This window comes from Haliotis cracherodii, unplaced genomic scaffold, assembly GCF_022045235.1.
Source record: "Haliotis cracherodii isolate W230 unplaced genomic scaffold, xgHalCrac1.p SCAF_3, whole genome shotgun sequence".
Classification (NCBI taxonomy): domain Eukaryota; kingdom Metazoa; phylum Mollusca; class Gastropoda; order Lepetellida; family Haliotidae; genus Haliotis; species Haliotis cracherodii.
In genome coordinates, this window is record NW_027266286.1 from 48994673 (window position 1) to 49016012 (window position 21340).

Sequence of the window (21340 nt, forward strand, 5' to 3'; positions counted from 1 at the left end):
AAGACACGGTCGATCAAACAGGGCTCTATAACATCGCGTATAACAATTTTGTATTAGTTAGTGTAATTTGTTCATACTTTCCTTTGTATGCATTGTTCGTAGACAATACTAAAGACGAGGAAACTCGTGCCTTGGAACCTGATAAAGCTTATTAACCTGATATTTGAAAGTTCGAACAAATCGAAACACATCTTGACAGGAAAATTCTGTTAGTCTCATGTTCCGTGTCAGTTCAATCATATCTTGAGCATATACACTGAAGTTCCCTTTGATTAAAACTTTCAGTTCTATTAATAGCCTGTTGAACAAATGAAACAGTAATACAGCATTGTTAATAATAATAATAATAATGATAATAATAATATATGAACATTTGTACAGCGTTAAGTCAACGCGTTCTCACAGCCCGTGCAATCATTTCCTCGTGCGCATGATCGCTTCCCACAATACCTTCTTCGTGTTAGTATAATCTTGAGATTACATACGAATCCGACCAATCTTTGAAATACACCTAGATAAGATAGGTCCCGATTTTCCCAAGCTTGTCACAAATGGCCAATACATTTTCTTTAGTTCCCGATGTTTACAGTGCGTGACTTGCTCATGTTTTCAATCACTGTTGTGCCCAGACCGAAATTTACCATTTACAAGCCACAATGATACAGCTGTTATATTTCTGACTGTGGTGTTAAACAACACCCACTCGTTCACTCACTTTGAACAGCTTAGGAGTAACTTCTCATCCTACTTTGTAACAGAGCTACAAAATGACGATCATAATGTAGACATATAAACAATTCATAGTTTGAGGGACGTGGCCAGGGTATTCAATTCCGATATCTTCATGACAGAAAGGATCATTGTTCAGGTTGTAACATGCATGTAAGCTAAGGCCATCCATATTAAAATGTATGTTGCTTATCTCCATTCTCAGTTTCAGAGGGGTTAGACGATGTGAAGGCAAAAGGAAAAGATAGGAAAATGACGCCTTTGGTTCAGAATACACTTGCATGTCTTGTTATTCAAACGGTAAATTCGTAATTTTATTCTTAGAGTAATGATATCCCATGCAGGCGAAACGATTTTATTATATTTTGGACGGGGGGGGGGGGGGGGGGGGGGTAATTTTGGATCCACGGTGGAAACGAACAACACAATAAATTAGACGGCCATATTCGGTCTACATTAAAATATATAACTGCGTGAGATATGTATGCAGGTTGGTTTCAGATATTCAGTTTTTCATGACACATGTGTTATCAAATTATGTGTAGTTAATACAGAGTGTAACATTGCATAGATATTATTCTATATTGAATAATACTAGAAATATCTGACACATAGTCAAGTCCTATGGTAAACGAATTGCACAACGGTGTTAGTGAATAAAATAGACATTTGAGAATAAAACATGCAACAAAAACATTTATACATCAACATACCATTATATGTTACAATTGATAAGCACAACAAATATCAAATCAAAATAAATCAATATACTACTTCCAATGACAGCCCACTGACAAGCCTCACGGTTATTATCAAACTGAAAACACTTTTTTGACCGCAGATGAGGATTTGTCTAATTCATAAACAGACGGGCAAAAGTAGCTATGATAAATTATAAGTTTACAAAAAGAATTCAAATAAATATCGTGTGATTGCTTTAGAAAATGAGTGTAGTTAGGAAATAGGTAATAGGGACATCACGCTTTGCTCCTGTTGAACGAAGCACGTGATTAATGACTCGCGTTTTCTCTTGGGTTGGTGCGTTCACTCTAAATAATATCCGAGGATGTATCTGCCTTGATAATCGAAAACACAATGTCAAAATATATTAGGAAAATCTGTCCAATATCGAAAAAGCTACATCATTACGGAAACAGACGAAGTCAGAGACATGTTCAATTGTGCACATGTCACATGCCAATCCCCTGCATCTGACACTGTAAAAGTGCAGTGGATATGGCCACCAGACCACGGAGCAGAGTTCCTACTGTCATCAATGCATATGTCAGACTACGGTCATAGCTATCCATGAATTTTCATTCATGACGGTACATGCCTATGTATGCCGTGACTATATTCTACTTGAATCTCTGTCCCGCATCTATTGGTTATCATTAGATTTGTCATGTAGCGGTAGGTGCTAGGGTAGCCTAGCGGTTCGATTCCCTATACGATGGTGTTGATCAAATAGTGGTACAGGCTGCATTTAGCCACACTCATTCACTCACGCGTCTTATGCATCATTCAGGTCATTGCCCATCATTGTATGACCAGGACTGTTTGTCAGTCACGAAACGTAGATGTCATTTTCTGCAGCGACATTTTTCTTTGGGAATTTCGCCGCATTATGAGATCCCGTTGGCGGGAGTTTCTGGGGTTGCGGGTCCGCTACAGTAGATATCGTTTTCTGTCATGTAACAAGCAGCATCCTCAACGTTTCCACAATCGACGAGGCATGTATCCGTATTTTTAATATTAGCATCATCAGTTCTTTCATCAATAAGTTCCTTCTTTGATGGACTGTATAAACAATTATCCATCATTTCGGTATCCTTTTCACATTTCTTGTTGTCGCCTCGTTTGAATCGAGAACTCTTTGGTAATACTTTAGAGTATAGGTCGTTTTCTGGTCTGGTGTCTGCCTGCTTGGATGTAGTTCCTGTATCCTGTACTTCTTCTGTACTTCCGGTTGTGCTTGTCAAAAATTGGACAAAGTAAGTGTTACTCGGTGCAGCTGACTCAGAAGCATTGAGTTGAAAGGGAAGGGCATGCCACCTTTGTTTACGTCTATAATAGAATAATAATGCATGATTAGTTGTAGTTACGCTTCGTGGTACATGTATGACTTTCACAAACACTCATTAAAACTCATGACGTTCACGGTGTAATCAGGCATTTAGTGTAATAGATGTATTTGATCAGTATCATACAACTCTTAATAAAATCAAGGCCGAACTATGATAGTTTGGTCACGCTGATAGAGTTCATTTGTATCGCCTCATGAATAGTGTTAAATACGAAGGGCTGGACGAACGTTTTCGTAAGTTGTAAGTTGTGGAAAGCAAAAATGCCAATTCACAGCCATTTGAACACGCTTAGTAATTCAAATAACAATATTTTCTAATAAAAAACGTTTCATATTTTTTAGACTTTAAAGTTTTAAATGACCATAAAAAACCTTCTCTATTATAATTTGTTCTGTTTAAGCCATGCATTTGTGGCAAAATATATATTTATTCTAACATTTGTATTAGTATATAAAAACTATTTAAACAAATTTACCTGCAAAGAACAATTGTGATAACCACAACAGTAAGAACAACACCACTCGCTGCACAAGCTGCCGCAATTAAATCCACCGATGCTGAAATTGTAAGATCAGTAATGACAAATCACAAATCATCACAAATCATTCCATGGTTTAAAAAAACCAAACGCAATCCTGCTCGTTGTCAAAGATTTTAAAACGACGTCTATTATTGATAGCGAATCCCCAAATATAGTAGAATCATACTGAAGTGGGAAAATGTCATAAGCGTTCATAATAGTGATAATTAAATGCACCCATGTGCATAGTTGATATTGTGGATGTTGTACCTTCAGAGTGTTGCTTGACTGAAAAAGGAACCAACCAGCCAGCCCGTCAATCAATCAATCAATTATAGAGGCCTGCATAAACAATATGATATATTTAATGCAGGACTTTATTGGGCCGATGTGACACTAACAAAGGTGAATATACTGAACTGTGGAAGGGACATAGTGAAACATAAAATCAAGCTATAAATCAAGCAACGAGATATGACTGGAGGTCACTACTCAATTTATCATAGCCAATGGAGGGAAGCCGCATTAACGGCGACTTGAGTAGGCAGCTATCCCTGAATACAAAAAAATAATGCAAATTGGGCCCACATTCAAAGCACATGTTATAAAGATTATGTACTATGTCTACCAATCTTTATCTGGGATCACATATAATGGGAAGGTGTGTGGAAACAGTATTATCAGTACTTAGCCAGCCTTCTTAAGATGGTGTGTGCTTGACGCTCAATGGTAACGCCCCTATTATCTTCAATTGGTACTGGCATGATTTATGTAAAATCAACATAATCCACTTGTATCTTCTAGTGTCTTATAAAAATTTGGTAATATATATATAGTTTGTATTCTTACCACTTAAATCATTACATGATGTAAGTTATGTAAACTTGATCAAGGTAAGTATGCTTTAGAAAATAGCGCTCCAACTGGCTTGCAGAGTCTGTTCCAAATTATTTAGTGGCAGCATAATACATAAATTTTATTTTTAACAATGAGGATATTAAATATGTTTTCAAATAATATGGTACCGGATGAATGGAATGACTCACAACTCACACAAATGAACTTTGTTATAATCACTCTTCGTGTGGTTTTTGATCTTTTATATAATTATGTTTTATATGTTAACCTGTTGCAGACGGAGGAGAAGTCGATGCCGTGGTTTCTTTTGTTGTTGAATCAGATGTAGCTTCCTCTGTTGTTGTTGATTTGTCTGGTGGGAGAAAGAGACAACAGAACAATTACTGTCGGTATGCACAGCATAGGGCTTTGATTTCTTTAAGCTTGTGTATTCCGTTAAGATGATTTGTATGACCTCTTTGAAATTTTGTTCAAAGAAGGATGTTTCAGAAAGATATAAAATAAACTTAATGAAATAAATTGGTTGCAATATATTATTATTTGCTACTAATCCAATGAGTTGTTACGATGCAGCGTGAAAGATTCATACCACTGCATACATAGTACATGATGTAAGTTATGTAAATTTGATCAAGGTAAGTATGGCATTAGAAAATAGCGCTCCAGCTGGCCCGCAGAGTCTGTTCCTAATGAGTCATTAGTTTGCAAATTAGTGGCAGCTTAATACATAAATTCTATTTTTAACAATGAGAATATTAAATATGTTTTCAAATAATATGGGATCAGATGAATTGGGATTGACTCACAACTCAAAAAAATGAACTTTGTTATAATCACTTTTCGTGTGGTTTTTAATCTTTTATATCATTATGTTTTATATGTTCACCTGTTGCAGACGGAGGAGAAGTCGATGCCGTGGTTTCTTTTGTTGTTGAATCCGATGTAGCTTCCTCTGTTGTTGTTGATTTGTCTGGTGGGAGAAAGAGACAACAGAACAATTACTGTCGGTATGCACAGCATAGGGCTTTGATTTCTTTAAGCTTGTGTATTCCGTTAAGATGATTTGTATGACCTCTTTGAAATTTTGTTCAAAGAAGGATGTTTCAGAAAGATATAAAATAAACTTAATGAAATAAATTGGTTGCAATATATTATTATTTGCTACTAATCTAATGAGTTGTTACGATGCAGCGTGAAAGATTCATACCACTGCATACATAGCACATGATGTAAGTTATGTAAATTTGATCAAGGTAAGTATGGCATTAGAAAATAGCGCTCCAGCTGGCCCGCAGAGTCTGTTCCTAATGAGTCATTAGTTTGCAAATTAGTGGCGGCTTAATACATAAATTCTATTTTTAACAATGAGGATTTTAAATATGTTTTCAAATAATATGGGACCGGATGAATGGGGAATGACTCACAACTCAAACAAATGAACTTTGTTATAATCACTCTTCGTGTGGATTTTATTCTTTTATATCATGTTTTATATGTTCACCTGTTGCAGACGGAGGAGAAGTTGATGCCGTGGTTTCTTTTGTTGTTGAATCCGATGTAGCTTCCTCTGTTGTTGGGAGAAAGAGACAATAGAACAATTACTGTCGGTATGCACAGCATAGGGCTTTGATTTCTTTAAGCATGTGTATTCCGTTTAGATGATTTGTATGAACCTTTTGAAATTCTGTTCAAAGAAGGATGTTTCACAAAGATATAAAATATACTTAATGAAAGAAATTGGTTGCAATATATTTCTATTTGATACTAATCCAATGAGTTGTTACGATGCAGCGTGAAACATTCAAACCACTGCATACATATTAAATGCAAAATATTAGGTTGAAGAGTGGTTAATAGACAAATTACTACAGATCTGTTGAACGTTACAGATTTAACAGTCATGTATATGTAAATGTTGTCAGTCAAGTAGTATATATTACCATTGATAAGACAATTTGATTATGTTGTTAATATGAAGATAGTATTGGAATGTTCCGGGCGTTATTTGACAGAGTGGCGGAAGGATAGAGATCGTACAAATGAGTTAAACGTTCGGGAAGCTAAGCCTGTATATCTGGTATATGTATAGGCATATACAACTGAATATCATAGCATCTGTATCATACCGATGTCATACAGTACAGGCATATATAGGCAATACATAGGAACAAAGGGAAACACACAGCCGCAAGCTGACTATCATTGCTTCTATGTGTTTAGGAAATCGGTATGGATACATTTTCGTGAAAATGTGTCCTGTGTATGCTGAATCTGCATTTGAAAGGAAAAGGTTTGATGCATTCAAGCTTTCGATTACCGTCTGCGTAACTATGATGTCACAAAAGTAATTTAGCTCACCCACCAAACTTAGTGATTTTATAAGTTGTTTCTATTTACATGCATATGTGGCCGTTATTTACCTTTTGGCACATGTTGTGATCATGCCGAGTGAATGTATTACAACTAAACATTATTTCGATACGGATGGGGAAGAGCTAGTTGTATTGACAAATCCCCTGTAGTTCTGGTGGTACGTAGTTCTAATTAGATATTGTCCTTAGGGGAGGTAATCCTAAAATGAATATGCTAGCTTTGTTTGTTTTATTTTCTATGTTATATTTTCACGGCTAACGGATTATTTACAAATCTATCAAATGTACCAGTATATACTCATGTATGTGCATGATTAGTTGTGTTGAGATGTCACCATCAAAGCTAATTTAAAAAACTCACTCAGAGTAGTAGAAGGTGTTGTTGCTGCAGTTGTCGGTGTGGCCGAAGGACATTGACTGGTTGTACCTTGTGACCGTGATGTCTGCAGTGTTGAAGTGGATACAGGGGTGGTTGTTGCTTCCAATATTTGTCGCATGGAAGTTATATTCATTTGACCTGAAGCTATGAAGGGATGGACATTGTTATTCATACTGAGGAACTGGTTTCAGTACAGATCGAGACTGCCTCCGTGGTCTAGTGGTAGAGCGTCCGCCCGGATCCCCGACCGCGTCATACCAAAAGACGTTAAAAGATGGTACTTGTTGTTACCCTGTCTAGCGCTCGGCATTAAGGGGCTAAAACAAGGACTGGTCGGCTCGGAGTGTATACTGTGTCTGAGTGGGGTATTCATGTTAAACTGCGGCATGGTATCTCAGTGAGCTAGCACTATAAATCGACATCAGTCCGGACTAGTACAAGCAGCCACACAAACACACACACGTACATGCACGTCGCTATATAAGTGCAATAATCTTGGACGCGACGTTAAACCCCATTTCACCTCACCTTCAGTACAGAACATCACTATATATGTGACCTCATGGGTGCAAAAATTACAGCATCTTCGGAACTCAAAATTAAGATTCACAAGCTTCAATTCATATATATTACATACATGACACCAAGCATGGCTATTTTCCTTGATAGCAGAAGCGTATCCCAGCACGTATAAGGTCCCTTTTCCCCTAGTGGGTCATATATGTTATATAACTCATATATAAGAAATAAAGTTTGCTCTACCCCTTTGTGTAGTGTAATAGAATACAGTTTACTCTGAACTGTTATAGTTAAAGCATGTGGTCGCTTATGACAGCTCAAAACAAAACTATATTTAAATTTTATTTCACTACACATATAGGGAAAGCAAACTTTATTACTTTTCCGTGATGCCGAATTTAAAACCACCCTCTTGTTTTATTAGAACTGGGTTTAAAATCAAATCTGTAATGACTTGTGGCGTGAATTGAAAAACCTCTAACTGAGGGGCTCTACCACCTCTTTTTCTTGCACCTTGAAGTTAAGAGAGTGCTTTACGCTTTATACATTATAAAACACCTCTAACATGTTTAGGTTATAAGTTACATATGTCGCATTTCATTATCCATTTATCCATGGGTTATTCATAATCTCTTGTAAGAGATAAGCATAATAAGTGGGATTTAAAATGAAAGTTTTTACATTAATTTGCTTCAATTCCATCACGTGACTCGAAACATGTCACGAGGGTATTGTTGAGCCGAGCTACCTCGTGTAAACGTCGCCGAAGGTGTCGCTTGTTATTGTGAGTTGATGTGTTTTCTGACGTAATATTTTGTTTCCACCACTAATGTTAGCAGACGGCAGCAACTACAAGCCAAGAAGTTGTGTGCATACCGAGTTTTTTGCGCCAATCATGATACCGTAACCGAAGGCGACTATGCTTGTCGTAAAAGGCGATTAACGGGATCGGGTGGTCAGGATCGATGACTTTGTTGAAACCAACCAACCAACCGTAACCGACGTGAATCGACCTGGTCTGGGGCGTGATATGGCGTCGACGTTGGTCGAAATATGGCGGAGGAAGAGCAACAGCGGCCGTTTAGTTTGACTGCTGTATTGCTAATGGCCGTACGCTGAGAAACAGGTGTACATGTATGTGGTTATGAAACTTATAAAGGATTGTTCATTCCTTCGTAAAGAGACATATAATTCCTAGGGCACCACAATGCGTATCGGACATGTTGTTATTTAATTCTGTTGCACTGACACAGTGGTTTGAATATGTGTGGGATAAGCTTTCAGCATGGAAAATGGTTGACGTCATCATCGTCAAAATCACTATCGGCATCAGATTTTGTTAACTGTATATTCATTGATGAACTGATAGTTAACATATCAGGAGATAAGGCAAGAGATAAATTTAATTCATATACTGATACATACCAGCAACACGTATCCATACATCTGACCCAGTCTGATCATGGTTATCATAGACTATTTCTACTTCGGCAGCTTTTCCCGGCAATACCCTGTTGTATTGGTCCACGTCCACGCTTGTCCAGAGTTGTTTCCCGTCACCTGAGATATTAAGTAACCCTGCCTTCATCCGCTCTTCTACCAATGTTACTTGTATATCCGTTCCTGTGATCCTGACAACACAGCTGCTGCTAACATCGACACTGTTAGGGAAGCACGGGGAATGGAGGTACACCGACCCGTTTGCTGTTGTTCTGAAAGTACCTGTACTACACAGAACCATGCTGCCTGAAACAGAATGCATATGAACACGTAGAACGACTTGGGATTGAATTAAGCGACTTATGTTAATATGGGTCACACCAAACAAATTCCTCATACGCACGCTTGATTTTGTATTAGCGTCTGGTTGATCAAGAATGAAATGAAGGGAGCTTGAAGCTCAAATTCAAGAACCAACACTCGTGAATCACTGTATTTGTTGAGGTCATGCCGATAGGTCAAACATATAATGAAGAATACGAAATGTTTTGTCGACCGATCGGCACTGGATGTATAAGGGTTCAAATGTTTTACGAATTAGTACCAGGAGAGTATCAATCTGAACACAAAACTGTTCACTATTACTCAAGTAGAGGTGTAGGAAGATAGTTTATGGATGTCAGCACTATCATATTCGTGGCAAATGATTGACGTCAGCGTTCATTTTATGATGTCACCCTTTGATGTTGTTGGTCCTGTGGCCGTAATTGGCGAAGTGTTTCCATGTCTATCTGTCCCAGAGACCTCTTATCCAAGTAGTTGTGATGTAGTCAATGTATTTGAGAACTTGTCCTCCCTCTGAGCTCTCTATGTTGGTGTCAACCCAAACTCTCGATACCATTCTTTATAAGCATGTAGGGCAGGTGACAGCAAACATGGGGAAACATGTCAAATTCTCAGTTTATACCGATCCTCTAGCATAGCTAATTTCTTAGTCGGGGTTGTTCCATAAAAAAAGATAAGGAGAATTTGAAAAATAAAGTCTCCCCAGTTGACCTGCGGGTTCGTATCCTTTGATCCCAATTTGTGAGGGTACCTATACTACAATGATTTGCTTATTTGGATTGGTTAGTGTTCTGTTGAGTGTCGTGTTCGCGGTATAGTAGATATTTGTCTAATTTCTCTGTTTAATGGATTGTATTGTCCTAAGTAAATCTACAAGGGTTAGAATTTTGTTGTGTTTTGTTGTCTCTGCCATTTTAAGACTTTATATATTGCTGGGGGTGGTTCTGCGGTATATATGGATACTTTGTTTGGGTTTTTGTGCTGATGTGATATATTTGTTTGGGTTGTGTATATTGCGAAGGCTGTTGTGTGGTTTGCCGGCTTGTGTGATCCGAATGAGTAGACGCGTGTCAAGTGTGACCAGTGTAAGAACGCTGTCTAGCCGGTTGAGCCACATTTAAAAAATGACTATTGCCGAATGCGCCACATTTTCAGCTGTGTGCATTTCACATACTCTGGCCGGTAATTAATTAATCAGATTGCCGATACCTTTAAATGAGTGTCCCACATTTAAATTGAGTAAACTCACCTCAATTAACTTGAAGAGATTACTAAGCGTGGTGTTCTTTAAAGATCAATGCCGTTCTTAATTCACATTGAGTTAATCCTGTTATTCATAACATATTTAAGTGACGTCCTGTTCACTCCATGTCTAGAAATAAATCAACCCTACACAATGGAGGAGCTCCTCTACGTAATCCAAAACAGGAAAAAGGGCACAGCTCCAGGATTAGACCTAACCTCTTACCAAATAATTAAAAAACTCCCCCTAAAACTACTCCAGGCACTACTCAAACTATACAATCTCATCTACCTAAACGGACAGGTTCCTACTCCCTGGAAACAGGCCCTAGTCATACCAATCCCTAAACCTAATAAACCAGCTAATCAAGCTAACTCATATAGACCAATATCCCTAACTTCAAACTTATGTAAAGTAATGGAATCAATGGCTAAAAATAGATTACAACATTACTTAACCCAAAATAACACCATAAACCCAGATCAAAGCGGTTTCAACACTGGCCGCTCAACCCTAGATAACCTCGCCCGACTAGAACAAGATATTAAGACAGGAAAACTAAATAAACAATATACCACAGGCATCTTCTTAGACTTCTCTAAAGCTTTCGACATGGTATGGCACGATGGGCTAATACAAAAACTTAAAAAAATAGGACTCAAAGGTCAGATAATAAACTACATCCAGGACTTCCTAAACAATCGTAAAATAACCGTGGGTATAGACCAAACACTATCGGACCAATGTCCCCTAGAAAGTGGCACTCCACAGGGCAGTATCCTCAGCCCAACCCTCTTCAATATAATGATAAACGATCTATTCGAGGGTCTATCCCCTAAAGTAAACACATCAAAATTCGCGGATGATGGAGCCATCTGGATCCGCACTAAAAGCATGAAAATGGCCAAAAATCTACTCCAAAAATCTCTTAATAAAATACAACAATGGACTGACAAATGGGGCTTCTCCCTTAACTCAGAAAAAACAACAGGAATAGTATTCAAACATAAAAACATGAAACCCGCCTCCCCAGTCCTCCAGCTAAACAATCAAACAATCAAATTTCAAAAACAAACCAAATTCTTAGGACTTATTTTCGATGAACATCTCACCTGGGATGCTCACATCCAAAACCTAACAACTAAATGCAGTAAAGACCTAAACACCCTAAGATGCCTAACTGGCTCTAACTGGGGAGCCTCCAAAGATACTCTCCTCTCTCTCTACATATCCCTAATTAGATCAAAACTAGACTACGGCTGCGCCATATACAACACCCTAAACAACTCTCTATCTAAAAAACTTGACTCAATACAATATCAGGCTCTCAAACTCATTACACGCACCCAACATGGCACCTCCTACACCTCACTTCAGGCCTTAACAGGAGAAATGCCACTAAGTCTACGCAGGGAACAGCTAAGCTTAAATTTCTGGGCCGCGTCCCAATCAAACCCTCTCATCCAAAACTTAATAAACCAAAACATCAGCCCTAAAAACCAAGCTCTAGCTCGTAAACACCCCTTACTTACCCCAATATCCCAAAGAATAACAAACTACCTAAATGAACACCAAATGAAAAATCTTAAACAAAACTGCAAACAATCAAATATCTTCACCCCTAAACTTAAAATACCCAAAATAGACACAACACTAGCTAACCAAATAAATAAACAAACCGACCCAAACATAGCTAAAACTACCACACTAGCATACATACACAAAAATTGGCCAAATTGGTGTCACGTTTACACGGACGGATCCTCAGATCCGACCTCTAAACACACGGGTTTCGGAGTCCATACCACACAACCAACTAAAACCACACAATCCTTCCGACTCCCAAATAACCAATCAATATTCACGGCAGAACTAATGGGCATGGCCTCAGCCCTCCACAATCAAGAATCCAAAAACCACAAAAAAATCCTAATACTTACTGACTCCCTAAGTGGACTACAAGCCCTACAAAACAAAAATACCAAAAACCGACCTAAATTAATAAATCAAATACTTAAAAGCTCCAACGACCGAACTAAGGCAGGCAAACAAATAACCTTCTTGTGGATACCCGCCCACGTAGGAATATACGGTAATGAAAACGCCGATAAAGCAGCTAAACTATCCCTCAAAATCCCAGAAATAAGCTTAAACTTACCCATCTCAAAATCAGAAATTAAAAGTGTAAACAAACAAAAAATCACAAAAAAATGGCATAACCTATATCTAAACTCAAATAGCCAAATCAAAAGAGTGCTCAGCAAACCACTAACCAAACCAAACATTCTCCATCCATCAAAAAAATCGACAGAGTAATCACTAAACTCCAAACAGGACACACTAACCTAAATAACCACCTAAAAAAATTGAAAAAACACACTACAGGTAACTGCCCACACTGCAAACAACCAGAAACCCCAGAACACGCACTCATCCACTGCACACACTACCTCACACATCGAACCGCATTACAAACCACCCTCAATCTAAACAAGGCTCTCACTGTAGAAGCAATACTAAACCCACAAAATAAACTAGAAAACTTCAAGGCCTTAGGCGTATTCTTAATCAAAACGGAACTAATAAAACGCATCTAAAACCATAATAACCTACCAAATCAAAATCACATAAACAAACAATCATCCACCAGCTCCCTTAGTTCTCCTCCCCAACCCCATCGGCATCTATTCCAAATCTCAAAATTCCCAAATTCTATATAAGCAACCCCTAAAGCCCCCTCTTGGGTTGCACAGACCACCCTCGCTCCTTTCGGAAACACATTAAATGGCCTGGCCGGGCCCGTGTGCGAAATACGCATCAGTCGGAAAGCGCACGTTAAATCTCCAAAGTAAGTAAGTAAGTAAGTAAGTACACTCCATGTCAGAACCATGGCAAATGCACAAGTTCAAATAAAGTTCATTGATGGATTTAAGAGCAGTCGTGGTGAAAGAAGATACTGGTCCTGTATTGTCAAGGAGTGCACTGCAAGGATCACAACTCAGGGTGAGTTGCTCCACGCCACCTCGTGACAAGGTGGATGATGTGTGGCTTGATGCCATTGCTGACTCTCCTGCTGGCCCTAAAGTGACTGCCTTCATGGACTATGTGACAACTAGTTTGGTTCAAGGACAGGCCATCGAAAACCAAGGCCACCGTACCAACAATCACCTAGAAAGTGCCACCCGAAGTGCCGATCTACGATGTAGTGAAGCTCTTTCAGCGCGAGCAGTCACTCACAGAGGTTGCAGTCATGAGACCCTCTCACCAGTGGTCAGAACCTTCACGGAGAACGAAGTACAATTCATTACACAATCGTGACCTGTAATGTGACAATGTAATATGACCTGTCATGATATCCATCAATGAAATGTTGAATATATTATCCCTGTTATGATCTGAATAAAAAATGAGAAAACAAGACTTGTTTTGTTAAATACGGCAACCTGTTAGAATCACAAAGCATGTTTTGACAGCATAGCCACGAGAGCCACATTCCACAATCACGCAACCGTAACCATTGCCACGAGAGCCACATCAATTTTGGTCATTTATTTTCGATATGTGGCTTAGGCGGCCTGTAACCGTAAGAACAGTGCCTGTATGAGGAGGTGGGAGGTGATCTGATATGGGTAGTTATGTATGACTGGGGTTTTATGTTTTTAAGCTTGTACACTTTCAGAAGGTTGTTTCGCCGAATAGTGTATAGCATTCTTCCTACCCCGCGCCAGTGAATTGGGCGAGTGAGTTTGTCCGCCCGTCCGGCCAATTCTCAATGGGGACACATTTTCTCAAACACTATTGAAGTGACATTTTACCCACTGATGCTACTGGTCATGATTTCAATTGAGTTAGACGATTGGTGTCTTAAATTGAAATGGGTACACTTTTTGTCTTTATAAACATCACATTTAAACTGCATTAACGCATTTTCTAAAAAAAATGAAAACAATAAATTGTCATAGTGAGTGAGTGAGTTAAAATTTCAGCCATATCGTGACGAAAGCATTAATAATATTTATAATATCTAAATTTAGATAAATAAAAACCTGTCATCAACGGACAGTATAATAACTAGACTATCACAATTTAGAAGTAAAACGAGTTGAGAACAAGTAAAAGATTAACCTATTATTGGACAATACATTATAAAAAGGGGCTATAGATCGCCAGCTACCAAAGTTAGGCCACCATACTGGAGACCGTGGGGACTTACGATACCTCTGCTACCTACACGGTTCCCCAGCAGGATTTACACCATCCCTTCGGTTGTTGGCGATTGTACGCAAGTTTTAGCCACAATTAAAATGACAAATATTCTACGCACTTATTCTCCTTTGATAATATGCCTGCAAAAGATATGAAGAGAACCCAGGCTCACTTAATCTGCAAACCACTCACTATTGTATTACGACCCGTGAAGATGCGGGGTACACAGGTCTTCAGCAACCCATGCTTGCCGTAAAAGGCGAGTATGCTTGTCGTAAGAGGCGACTTACAGGCTTGGTGGCTTGGTTGATGTCATCGATCCCAGTGGATCGATGTTCATGATGTCAATCACTGGATTGTCTGGTCCAGACTCGATTATTTTACACACCACCGTCATATATCTAGAATACTGCTGAGTGTGGCGTTAAACAACACACAAACTAAAAAACTATTGTATTACACCCCTAACAAAATAAATAAGTAGATATCAAGAGGTTACCATGCATTGTTGCTACACCGATTCGACGGAAAGGGAAGAAATGCACGATAGCGTTCTTCAATCGATCGGACTTCATTCTAGGTATTTAACCATCGGGGTGTCACCGTAAATATTATCGCAGTGATGGTGGCTGAGTAAGGATTATCTACCTGTCGATTGCACCATGGTCACGATCCAGGCAGCAGTTCAACTACCGTTTGAGTAAAATAACTCGAAATATTTAGCTTGTCATGGTCTTAAAGTAGTAGTTGGAAGCATCATTTGGTTGTTGATTACAAACCATATTCTTTTGATGACATTGGTGGTGAAAGATGTGATGAAAACAGTACAGCATTTGTACTCAAGTGTTGTTGCGTGAGGCCATGAAGCACAAACGGAAGGTGGTTCAGTTAACATCTGACAAGATTCAGAAACACGGTACTAAACCCTGATCGACATCCTAACATGTATGAATAAATATTGTAACAAACAAGATTAAACTATTTTTTGTTATGTCCTTTCACAAGACAAAACTCAGCTATTAAAGAAAAACAATTATTATACCAACCATACAGAATCATGCTAGACTGCATAACTATCTGAGCATCAGGAAATTACACCCGTTAACATAAAATTATCTCATACGTCCATGTATCTATGGAAGATACTAGAATTGTAATTATGTGAATTAATCACATGCATTTTTTTATAGACATAGTTAATCATGAACATATGATAATAATCAAGCATGATCATAGTATGTAAATACGTGATCATTATATCAAAGTACGGTCGTGGCCTTGAGACTAATCGGTGACGTCTTGATATGAAGACACAGACTCGGACACGGATTATCCCTGAATTTCGATTTGATGCGACTTTTACAAAGTCCAATTTTCGACAGGTTCATCATTTCGCACATAGGCAAATGCGACGAGTTTGTTTCTGTTTTGTCATCACTCTCTCATGGTACAGTAACGGTTCTTCGTACCTCTACGGGCGTCCTGTAGCAACCCAGAGATACATTTATGAAACCAGTTGCGGAAACAGGTTATCACACGGTGCATGATACGCTAAACAGCAAATCCTTGATAACGCGCACAAGTGTGATTTTTCAACAGAAGATATACACTTGTGTTTTGCGTTTTGTTCAACACATGTGTATTTACTGTATGCCAGTTACATGTTGTAACGATCTAAATACATAAATACACATGTCTGAATATGTAACATTTATCTTTGAATGTGGTCATTTTGTCTCCACATGCGGCTTTTTTATAATGTGAACAGAGGTGAAATTTGGGTTTAAACCTTGCGTTTAGGCTTATTGCACTAATAAAGAACGTGCATGCACGTGTGTGTGGCTGCTTGTAATAGACTCGGTTTTATGCCGTTTTTACTGTGCTAACCCACTGAGATACAACGTGGCAGTTTAACATATATACCCCACTCAAACACAAATACTGACTCCGATCCCACCAGTGCCAATGCCAATGCCGAGCGCTAGGTGTAGTCACATTAAGTACCATCTTTTAACGTCTTTTGGACGGACGCGGGCAGAAGATCGAACTACTGGTTTCCGCTCTCTGGGCAGATGCTCTATCCATTCGACAACAGTGCGGGTCCGTAATAAGACGCATCATTCGTCCTTGCAATTATTTTATTATTTCAACGAGATGACATGCTATACTAGTCTGACGTTCCCTGGAGTGTCTCGGAGACAAAAATAAGAATTATTATAATATGAAAGTGTGTGAGTTTTGTTAAACAATTGTTGAAACACTTTGAACAATTTTTAATTTAGATCACATTGTGTCTTCCTCATGCAGATACTGGGCGTGTCACCGAATCATAGGCTTCTCATGACATGCGGTTTTCGCCTCTGACGACTGGATTACCCGCGCCCCCGTAATATAAAATATATTCGAATACTTCGGGCGAAGAATACACTTCATCATCCTTACTCCAGGAATCCACATGGAGTAAAATGTGCATGAATGAATAAATTATTGAATCGACATCATTAAAAGCAATCCATGTTGATTGTGTTAGTTTGATCACATATTATATTTACGTCTCACCTTTGTTGCAGATGTGTAAGGGTGGATGTCGGATGTGGATGTCGGCGACTGACATCATTAAAAGCAATCGATGTTAAATTTACGTCTCACCTTTGATGCAGGTATAATTTACTTCAGCAGCAGCATCTGTAAAGTTACAGTTTGTTTGGGGTGTTGCGGTCATGGCTTCACTGCATGACTGTTTCCCATTACAGTTGACGACCAGGCCATTCTGGCTGCTGGTGTGAGCCTTACTGCACGACTCAGCTGATTTCAGACGACATGTTGCGGCGTCTCCATTCCCATACGCCTCTTGCTCGACATGTATCCGTTCACCGGCAGAACAGTTTAGCTGTACTGTAAAGCTTCTCGACAACCCCTCTATACATTTGTTCCCCGTTCTGGCGTCACCTTTGAATATAATGTAACTCGTTCACTGTCAAGTATACTTTGCTGAATATGATTCAGTCGATACAGCATACATTTGGCAATAATAGAGTTGTAATTAAATAGTTTCTACACGGGACTTGTGCATTATTGTATTTGGGGCATACATAAACTTAATTCTGATATTACTGATGGAGTCATGACGTATTAATATAACACATGTAACTGTTCGTTTATGAGCATATACACATGTATATGCTGATAAGTCAATGACGAAAAGGAATCTCGTAGCACTTTACATAAGTGATTCATCGGTAGCATGTCTACGTCTAAGATTCATATAGCCTATTGTATCAATGATGTTGAAATTAGTTATAATACACACTTTGACTGTGGGATACCACTTTGTGTTTCCTCGATATAACTATAGTGTCTTAATACTACAAATAAACAAAGGCTGGTTTACGGTTACATTCAGTGACATCAAGTGAATCTGACATTGTTGCTTACATAACAAGCATTTTCAAATCAAACGAACAATGATAACCATTGGCGCGATCTCTTGGGGTTAGTCTAGGATACAGAAGCAAAGGAACGGGGTTGCCACCTTTAAACTATTGAAATAGACAAAGACAATTATGTTGCCCATACTGATGTCAACAAACCAATTGAACGTCTATCAGCCTTTTACTCACCGTGTGCAGCCGAAAAGAAATTCACACAAACCACAAACGCTCTTTTAACATGCATAGCTCAATACTCAGAAGTACAATTCGTCCTTTCTGTATGTACCTGGGACCGCCTCCGAGGTCTAGTGGTAGAATGTTTCACGGCTAAAGGGTTATTTTCAAATCTATCAAATGTACCAGTATATACTCATGAATGTGCATGTAAAGTTGCGTTGAGATGTCACCATCAAAGCTAATTTAAAAAAAAATCACTAGTAGAATGTGTTGTTGCTGCAGTTGTCGGCGTGGCCGAAGTACTTTGACTGGTTGTACCTTGTGAACGTGACGTCTGTAGTGTTGACGTGGGTACAGGGGTGGTTGTTGCTTCCAATATTTGTCCCTTGGAAGTTATATTCATTTGACCTGAAGCGATGAAGGGATGGACATTCCGGACATGGAGAGCCGTAGGTCATGTTATTCATATACATGTACTGAGGAATTGGTTTCAGTACAGAACGAGACCGCCTCCGTGGTCTAGTGGTAGAGCGTCCGCCCGGAGAGCGGAAGGTCCGGGGTTCGATTCCCATCAGCGTCATACCAAAAGACGTTAAAAGATGGTACTTGTTGTTACCCTGTCTGGCGCTCGGCATTAAGGGGCTAAAAGAAAGACTGATCGGCTCGGAGTCAGTATACTGTGTCTGAGTGGGGTATTCATGTTAAACTGCGGCATGGTATCTCAGTGAGCTAGCACTATCAATCGGCATCAGTCCGGACTAGTACAAGCAGCCACACAAACACACACACGTACATGCACGTCGCTTTATAAGTGCAATAATCTTGGACGCGACGATAAACCCCATTTCACCTCACCTTACGTATGTACCTGGATACACAAAATGTCTACTCCAGTCAGACATTGCATTTCGTTAAACTGTTGGATTCCTATTTTGTATGTTGCACGTCGCATCGCTGAAAGTCACACACAGGCAATGTAAACAATTTTCGAAGGTTCATCGTTAAACTCTGAGCATGTAATTACTCTCCTGTTCAAAATAAGGTTGAACATGTAAAGCTTTAAATTTCCAGTGATGAGCTGCTTATAGTCGCGTGCCAGCAGAGGCTCATAAAAAGGGAGACAGATAATAATAGTAACTAGACAGATGCGGACATTCAATGAAAGATAAGTGAAACATCTGTAACAAATATGCTTCTACAAACAACTACTGAAATGGTGTGTTGTAGAACTGAGAGAGCTTCTCATTTCCGCGCTGTGGCATCATGTTAACCGCGTTACAATGCTTCTACCTCCTACCTGAAGAACATTATAATGTGTGATATGTACTAAACACTGCCAGGGTCGCCTTTTTGCTATTTGATGACCTATGTTAATAAGATATCAAAATGATCTTATAACTTCTTTCTTAAGTATAATATTTTAAAAAATAATGTATGATCAGGAAATGTCAGGAAATAAGTTGATTACAGACAACTGTCAGGGAATTAATTCCTGATTTCAAATATTAGACCTAATTCGAAACTAGTTAATATAAAAAAAACAGATGGTTGACATGGGTTCAACAAAAATACTCACAGTTTGAATACACACATATAACAAAGTATGTCACCCAAAATACAGTGTCAGCAAACATGGCGCTCGTGATACTTCTCTTCAACCCAACACAAATGTCACTGCAAGAATTCTCTTCCACATAATTCTTCTCCAGTACTGTAATAGGTGGTAGTTGATGTGTTAAGGTATTTTCGTTTTTGTACACAAAGAATGAACACTAACCCACACATTTAACCCATCACCGATACGTTAAAGAACAAATACATCCTATACACAATCCAAATGATCCGAAAAGAGACATCGCCCACAATACAACCAATAACCATGTATGGACATGTATGTGTGTGTGATAGGAGTCTACTGATATCCCGAAACCACGGAAATAAGTACAATTGGGTGTTAGGCATACCCTATCACAATACTATCATCTCTGATCACGACAATCTCAGTAGGAAATAGGCAAATAATTGTTTTGTATGCTCTCGTTTTCATCGCCAATAAGCGTACAAAATATATCTTCACGAAATTGTTCACACATGTTGATAACATTTCAAATACTACTACAAAAAGGTTTGGGCATACATGTATATATATTCTGTTGCTAATACAAGGCATCCCCGAATTTCATGAATGCGTTTAACGTCATGGTTAATATGCAGGGAACGTTACATATTTTTCTTACCTACTAGGCCAAACATACCGGAGTTCATAAAAATCATATCTGCCCCAAGGTCATATCACGTCACGAGATAACAGCGTATTGTTTCCGTCATCTGGGCGTCATTGTTGACGTCATTCGAATCATATTGTGACGTGAGGTCGGAATAACGTCACACTAGAAACGACGACAAAGCTGAAGATTGACGGTAATGTTGACGTCATTCGACAAATTGTGGTTCCGCTGCTGTTTGGGGGCACGGGTGGCCCAATCGTCTAAGGCGTCGCGATCCGCTGTGCAGAGTTGCGTGCCTTGGGCACGCCAGAGACCTATGATTGTGGGTTCGAATCCCGGTTCGCCACGATTATGTTTCTAGGTTTGATAATTAGCACCATACCCGTGCTCGTGGGTTTCAGTGGTAAACGTCTGAGACCTGCATCACTTCGGGCTTTCCTCCCACATTAAATAACACGCCGCAATATAACTGGAATACTGTTGAAAGCGGCATTAAACCCAACTCACTCACTCACTTCGCTGCTGTTGTGACTTGCTGTCCTTATAGGTAAACACTAAAATTCGTCTCTGTATGTAGCCATCTTCTTCGGTAATATATAGACCAGTAAATTTGTGTTCATGTCATACTATGCTAACGACACTCGGGACTTAATTCTGGTATCCTCGCTCTCGCTGGGGAAATACCGGAAATTAGTTACTCCTGTCGTAAACATGGTTTGTGTCTACATGATCTTTTTTCCGTGACTAACTTATTTGCATTAATGTGGATGCATTTCAACTGTGGTATTATCAAGGGCATTAGTTTT

The 21340-nt window shown here is 39.0% G+C and overlaps 1 long non-coding RNA gene across 1 annotated transcript; it reads right to left on the bottom strand.

Moving 5' to 3' along the window:
* Positions 1 to 9153: 9153 nt before the first annotated feature.
* LOC139473667 (uncharacterized) lies at positions 9154 to 20004 on the bottom strand. Its single transcript, XR_011653961.1, has 3 exons — positions 19883 to 20004; positions 17348 to 17647; positions 9154 to 9210 (listed from the first exon to the last, which is right to left on the bottom strand). It is a non-coding gene; the product is annotated as an uncharacterized lncRNA (long non-coding RNA).
* Positions 20005 to 21340: the final 1336 nt, after the last annotated feature.